The sequence below is a fragment of the Grampus griseus genome, assembly GCF_964374135.1.
Source record: "Grampus griseus genome assembly, chromosome: 11".
Taxonomy (NCBI): domain Eukaryota; kingdom Metazoa; phylum Chordata; class Mammalia; order Artiodactyla; family Delphinidae; genus Grampus; species Grampus griseus.
Genome location: NC_139005.1, coordinates 77,823,020 through 77,831,448, shown reverse-complemented (window position 1 = coordinate 77,831,448; position 8,429 = coordinate 77,823,020).

Here is an 8,429-nt window from a genome sequence, read left to right as displayed (position 1 = left end):
AGCAACATGGATGCAACTAGAGATTATCATACTAAGTGAAGTAAGTCAGAAAGAGAAAGACAAATACCATATAATATCACTTATATGTGGAATCTAAAATATTGGCACAAATGAACCTACCTACAAAAGAGGAACAGACTCACAGACATAGAGAACAGATGTGTGGTTGCCAAGGAGGCTGGGGGGTGGGGGAGGGAAAGACTGGGAGTTTGGGATTAGCAGATGTAAACTATTATATATAGGATGGGTAAACAACAAGGTCCTACTGTATAGCACAGGGAACTATATTCAATATCCTGTGATCAACCATAATGGATAAGAATATGAAAAAAAGTATCTATATGTGCATGACTGAGTCACTTTGCTGTACAGCAGAGATTGGCACAGCATTGTAAGTCAACTATAACTTCAATAAAAAAAGGGAACTAAGCCAAACAACTACGATTCATTATTATCATTACCACCTTACCATTATCTAATCACAAATATTATTACTACTAGTGAGATTTGTAATTTATTAGTTTTATGTTGACTCTTCCCCCAAGCAATTCACCCAACTTTCCTTGTGTTTTTTTGTGTGTGTGTGTGTGCGGTACGCGGGCCTCTCACTGTTGTGGCCTCTCCCGTTGCGGAGCACAGGCTCCGGACGCGCAGGCTCAGCGGCCATGGCTCACGGGCCCAGCCGCTCCGCGGCATGTGGGATCTTCCCGGACCGGGGCACGAACCCGTGTCCCCTGCATCGGCAGGCAGACTCTCAACCACTGCGCCACCAGGGAAGCCCCGACTTTCCTTTTTTTTTTTTACCTCATCCTAATTGTGTGTTTATATAAACGGAAGTGACAATTTACTTAATTACATAATACTAAAGTTAAAGAACACTGAATCAATACTGATTTGGGGTGGAAGAAGAGGCTACCCTACTAAAGCTGTATTATCGTAACCCATCTCCTAGACATACTATTTTTCTGCTTGCAGCCAAAGAATCTTTTTGAAACACATTTAGGGTTATTTTTGGAGCCAGACATTTGCAGATTATCACTACTTGCTTGAGAGAGAACCCACAGTCCTAAATGAAACACACAGGCAAGGCCACTACATCAGCCTTGCAGGTTGTGCACTGAAAATTTCAGGAAACGCCATTCACAGAGACAGTGATGTGAATGGTGCCTCTGATGTTGTGCAACAAAGCAAGCTGCACATTCGGAAGTACCGGAAATATTGTAGGAAGATATAAAGAATGCTTCATTAATGTGCTAGGTAGACCCATGGTCATCTCATTGTCTTTGAAAGTACTTTCATTTTTTAATTAAGTTTTTCCTGGAAGCCATGAATATTAAGAGGTAATTTGAATGTAAAGAGAAAGATAATTTCTCAATAGGGTATTGATTTCACAATCAATTTCAAAAAAAATACACCATTGGAAATGAGAAAAGTGATTTTAAAACATGGACTTAGAAAGTGTATAAAGAGCAATTCACCTAGTAGAAAAAGAAGGTAAGGGTATGGGAAATGATTAAGGTAGGATATGACTAGCAATAGGGCAGATTAGACAACTTGATTTCTCTCAGTGCAAAACACCTAGTGCTGGGTTAAAAAAAATCTTTTAAACACATTGCTTACCTCACAAAATAATAAGGGAAATCACCAGTCCTCCAGTATTGTGACTATTCAAAATGTACTAAGTGTTCTAGCCAGCGTAGTTAGCAAAGAAAAACAAAAGTTTTAAGGATTGGAAGTAAACCATGTGTATACACATATGATATGATTGTTTATACAGAAAAATCCAAAAAGTAAAAATATCAGAACTATGAATTTAGTAAGGTTGCTAGATATAAGATCAATACACAAAAAATCAGTTATGTACCATTATACCAACAACGATTTTTAAAATATTATTTTTAAAAAGGTATTTATAAACATAACCAAAAATAGTGTCTAGGAATGTCTGATTAAAGATTGACAAGATTTTTATGAAGAAAAGCATAAAACTCTATTGAAATGCCTTAAAGAGGACTTAAATACATGGAGAGTTATACCATACGCATAAAAATGTAAATTCAATTTCCTAAAAACGTAAATACTCCTAAAATTAACTTTTAATGTAACACAATTCCAATTCAACCCAACTCAACAGATGTGAGTAGTGGAATAGAATTGAGTTGCTGGTATTTGAAGTGATTCTGGAATTCTCTGGGGAGCCTAATATAATTAACGGTACCTCTGATAGAAAAAAAAATCCCTGTAAAGTTTGTTATCAGAAAGATGAATGCTCAGATATATGTACACTGCAAAGAGAAAAGCTGTCTTATATACCAAGAACTGGATCGTAATGTCAACATTAGGAAATTAGGAATGTGATTTCTTGGCAAAGGAAGTGCTATCTCAGTTGCAAGATGGCATTTTTCATCTATGACTCAGAAGGGAAGTCTGGAATACCAGCCCAGTGCCTAAGATACAGACTCTAGGTTTCCAGATCTAGAGAGGAGAATGTTTTAGCAAGTGTACCCTGCCACACATGAGAGCATCCAAAGCATCCAGAGGTATCTGAATGACTATACCTCACTCAAAGGCCACTTGTTAAACTATAACAGACATGCCACCTGTTCCTTCAGAGGCCAATAAGTGATCTTTGAACAGGGTTGGAGTTAAAAAGTAAACCTATGGTTCACGTTTTTGGATTGCTATAACTAAAGTGCAACAACTGACTTGATATAAGTATGCAGTCAGTGTTTGCTTCTAAGATTGGCTCAGTGTTTACTTTTTTTTTTTGCGGTACGCGGGCCTCTCACTGTTGTGGCCTCTCCCGTTGCGGAGCAGAGGCTCCGGATGCGCAGGCTCAGCGGCCATAGCTCACGGGCCCAGCTGCTCCGCGGCACGTGGGATCTTCCCGGACTGGGGCACGAACCCGTGTCTCCTGCATCAGCAGGTGGACTCTCAACCACTGCGCCACCAGGGAAGCCCAGTGTTTACATTTTAAAGGAAGAACACATATATTATGAAAGAGGTTTTCCAAATAGTCTGATTGCTTTTGAAGGAGCTCTTAAAACTATAACACTATGTAATCAGTCAAACTTTCTGTACTACAGTTACCTTTACGACTCTATAACTGTGATTTTCTGGTATTTTACAGTGAAAACAGGGTCAGTTCAAAATATGGATTATAGATGTTGTTTTTAAGAGTTATTACTTTTTAATTAAAAATTATGAATTCTCAAGAAGACAAAGATAAAATAAGCTTTTTCTTTTTCAATAGGCATGAAACCATCATTTAGAATACGGAAAAATCTCAGACTAGTGACGTGATTGGTGTTTCCTTTCAACATTTTCTTCTGTGTTTCTGACTTACACTCTCACCCAGCTTTTCCTCTCATACATCCTCTTCATTGTTAGAAAGAGGTAATAGGCAAAAATGAAAAACTTCATGAAAAGCATGCATGGAAATCTGTTTCCTCCATTATAAACTTTAAGTGTAATTAAGTTTTTTAATTTACTTTTCTCTTCTGTTGTTTTGTTCACTAGTTGTATAAAGTGAGTATAGGACTTCCCTGGTGGCGCAGTGGTTAAGAATCCGCCTACCAATGCAGGGGACATGGATTTGAGCCCTGGTCCGCGAAGATCCCACATGCTGCAGGGCAACTAAGCCCATGTGGCACAACTACTGAGTCTGCACTCTAGAACCCGTGAGCCACAACTGCTGAGCCCATGTGCCACAAGTACTGAAGCCTGTGCGCCTAGAGCCCGTGCTCCGAAACAAGAGAAGCAACTGCAATGAGAAGCCCGCACACCGCAACGAAGAGTAGCCCCTGCTCACCGCAATTAGAGAAGGCCCGTGCACAGCAATGAAGACCCAACGCAGCCAAAAATAAAAAATAAATAAATAAACAAATAAAATTTTTTAAGCGAGTATAATTTGAAAAAGGTGAAAACAGTAAGGGTATATATGACGTGAACAGATCAGTCAATTTGATCGAGTTGACATTTACAGAATACTCCATCCAACAACAGCAGACTCACAATAAGTATACACTAAGATAGACCATATTCTGGGCCGTAAGACACACGTTAATAAACTTGAAAGAATAGAAACCAAACATGGTATGTTCTCAGACCACAATGAATTAAAGTAGAAACAAATAACAGAAAGATAACTGGAAAATCCCCAAATATCTGGAAATTAAACAGCATACCTCTAAGTAACTCATGAGCCAAAGAAGAAATCTCAAGAGAAATTTTAAGATATTTTGAATTAAAGAAAAAATAAAAGTACAACTTATCAAAATTTGTGGGACACAGCAGAATCAACTTGCTTAGAGGAAAATTTATAGCATTAAATGTGTATATCAGAAAAAGCGAACTAAAAACAATAATCAAAGCTTCCACCCTAGGAATCCAGTGAAAAGGGTAAAATAAAACTGAATAGCAAGCATAGAAAAAAATGTTCAATTTTGCACATAATCCAGTAAAAGAAAAGCAAATAAAAAAATCACTTTTCACATACTGAACTAGGAAATTTGTATTTCTAAAGTATAATACCCAATGCTGGTATGGGTGAGGTGAAATAGGCACCACATTGGTGGTAGTTGTACAGATTGATGTAATCTTTTTGGAAAATAAATTTGGCAATGTGATCTTAAATGTATTTAATGTGGCCTTTAAATGTATGTATTTGACCTGGTGTTTCCATTTTAATGATCATAAACAAATAATCCCAGATTAAGAAAATATTTAATTCACATAAATAGCTATAAAAGTATTATTTATAGCAAAAATTTGAAAATAGCCCAAGTGTCCAAATAAGTGTGGCATTAAGTTGAACAAGGAATATCCAATCACTGGAATAGTTAATGGCCATGAAAATTGATATTTTGAAATAATTTCTAATAAATTAATAATAATAAGTGAAAGAGTATGGAACAAAAATTGTATGGATAGAAATACAATCAGAAAGAAATATACCAAAATGAAAACTGGTTTCTTGGTATGATGGGTTTGCTCTTTTTGCCGCTTTTCCATATTTTCCAAAGACCCATGATGGACATAGTGGCTTTGGAGAACAGTGGTTTGGATTACCGTCTCAGCTCTGCTGTGCGAGTCTCAGTTCTCATTTGTAAAGTGAGGATGATGACTGAAGGTTTCTCCCTATTGTGACTGTGAGGACTGAAGGTGATAACGTATGTCACCTGTTTAGCACAGGGCTTGCTGTGCTTTAAGTCCCCAGTAAACACTAGCTATTGTTACCGGTTATAATAGTTTAAAAAACAATGTCCCATCGAGAGTAAGCACATTAGGACAGGTTCATCCAAATTTGCATAGGGAATTTTTTTTTTCTATTTACTGATCCCTTTGGATTACATGCATATTCAAGATATTTGTTTACTGATTGCAGGATATTTTGAGTCCATAGGGGGCCATTAAATATCCTTTTGTATACAAAAAAAGTACATACTAGAAAACCACAAATGTATTTGACTCTCTTCACGTATTTAAAAGTATGCATATAGCTGATTCACTTTGCTATACAGCAGAAACTAACACAACCTTGTAAAGCAATTATACTCCAATAAAGATGTTAAAAAAATAAATAATAAATAAATAAATAAACAAAAGAAGCATCAAAGAGGCATGGGAAAAAGCAAAAGTACTATATACCCAGGACCACACCAGTGAGACTGAGAAAAGAATTCAAAGCTACTGTTTAGCTACATATTACTTCAAGTCTGCAGGTTTTGATTTTTTTTTTCCCAGAGTAAGAGATAGTAATCTGTACCTCTTTCTTTTCCCCTGTTGGGTCGGTAGGAAGACAGAGAATATGATAATTTCAGAGCAAACTTCCTATAGGGTCATTAGTAGACTGAGAAATCTCCTACTGCTTCAGGATTCTTTTTAATATAAATTCTAATACTGCTTTAAAAGTGTTCATATAATTCTATATGCTTTCATTACCAAAAGCAGAGTTCTGTCCATAATAGGGATATCATGTATTCTAACAATAATCTATCATTTTAAAAGAGGATTCCTTCTTTTCTGTTTGTAATAAAACCTGCCTTCATTCAAACATTCTTTTTTTTTTTTAATAATTTGTTTAATTTATTTATTTTTGGCTGCGTTGGGCCTTCATTGCTGGGCGCAGGCTTTTTTTTCATTGTGGCGAGCAGGGCTACTCTTGGTTGCGGCGTGCAGGCTTCTCCTTGTAGTGGCTCCTCTTGTTGTGGAGCACAGGCTCTAGGCGCGCCGGCTTCAGAAGTTGCAGTACGCAGGCTCAGTAGTTGTGGCTTACGGGCTCTAGAGAGCAGCCTCCGTAGTTGTGGCGCATGGGCTTAGTTGCTCTGCAGCATGTGGGATCTTCCCAGACCAGGGCTCAAAACCATGTCCCCTGCATTGGCAGGCGGATTCTTAACCACTGCGCCACCAGGGAAGTCCATTCAAACATTCTTGAAGGAAGGAAGAAGGTGGGAAAATGATGTACTATTCCTTTATGATGAAGGAATCTTCTACAGTTATGTTAGAGAGACTAACTGCATACATGAAAAATTGCTTAGACTTCACCAGAGCAATGACTATTTTCATATTAATTTTGTATTAACTTTGGCTTTAAGGCCTTTATTCCTCAAGTTTAATAGGCACTATTTCTGTGAGTAAATAGCATTTATAAGTAGAGAAGGTTTAAAGTAGAACATTGGAGGTGCTATTTTGAATTTTGCAGGAACATAAATGAAATTATTTTTATTGTAAACTTGAGTGGCTATAGCCTTCCAATATCCTTTACTGCTCAGTTTATAGGCTTTCAAAATGTATTAATACCCTGAAGCTGTTACCTTGAGCTCTGAGGATGGTGTTATGGTTCGACATTATTTAATGAGGTTCTCTGATGTTCCTGGTAACTGAATCTCTCTTCTACAATGAGGTCCATTATACTGAATTTAGGGTTAAAGGAAATTATGTCACCATTTTGCCCTCTAAATTGCATTGTAATCTTGTGAGATTTGAAATAAAAACATGCAGAAAAGTGCTTGTGTTTGAAATCGCAGCCCAAGTTTAGTACTAAAAAATATCCAGGGCTTCCCTGGTGGCGCAGTGGTTGAGAGTCCGCCTGCCGATGCAGGGGACGCGGGTTCATGCCCCGGTCCGGGAGGAACGCACGTGCCGCGGAGCGGCTGGGCCCGTGAGCCATGGCCGCTGAGCCTGCGCGTCCGGAGCCTGTGCTCCGCAACGGGAGAGGCCACAGCAGTGAGAGGCCCGTGTACCGCAAACAAACAAACAAACAAACAAAATAAATGTGATCATAACAACTATATGGTATTGCTGAAAGTTTCGAAGCTAGAGAAACATGCATCTCTAGTATTTTTGATACATTCCATGCCTTTTTCATATGTATGTTTCCCATAGTTCTAACTAAAGCATAAACATAATTTTGCTTCCTGTTTTCCCCCACTTAATATATAAGAAAAAAACTATAATTGAGGATAATGAAGTGATCCATGGGATGATAGAGGGGGCAACTAACCCTGCTGGAAGAGGAGAGAGCAAGAGAGAAATGTGTCATAGTAGTTATTGTCTGAACTGAATTTCCGAGGACCTGCCAGAATTAGCCAGGAGAAGAGGAGGCAAAGGAAGGGAGAGAGCATGCAGAAACAAGAGGCATGAAGCCCGTTACCCACTCAGAGACTGCAGGAAGTTCACTCTGGGTGGAGCCAGAGACCCTGTGGCAGGAACTGGTACATCACAGCAGGTTTGGGTGCCAAGCAGCATGAATTCCATCTGTCAAAGGTGTGGAGCCATGAAATATGTTAATAGGTGCTTGGGTCAGATACACTAGTGAAATATTACTAACAATTTGATGACATACACAGTACGTCTACTTGACATTCAATCTCCTCTTCCTTCTAATAGAAGCAGCCTGATTTTTTAAGGGTGGCAATGTGCCCAGTTAAAATATTCACCTCTTCAGACTTCCTCAGGGTCTGGAAAGGCCACATAACCCAGTTCAGGAAATTAGATATAAGCAGGTGGGTGGGGCTGCTGGGGAAGCTTTTTAAGACTCAGATGGCGTACATTCTTTTTCCTTTTCTCTGTTCCATTTCTCTTGCCTAGAAGGGGGATACAAGTCCTGGAGGTGGAATAGCCTTCTTGCGACCATGAAGAAGAAAGCCACGCAAGTCCTGATGACTTCCTTGAGCAGCTGCACTTGTTCTGGACTGTCTACCTCCTGACTTCCTGTCATGGGAAGAAAATCAATCTCAATTTGGTTAAGCTAGTGAGTTGAGTCCACGCAACTGAATGCAATCCTATGTAATATAATGTTATGTGCATTTCTTAAAGATTGGCAATGAACTTAGCATAGGAAAGGTGCTAAGTCCTATTTAATTTTGTTTGACCTAATATTGATATCATTTGACAATAGAACTGTTTTTCCTCAGAACACTTAGTAT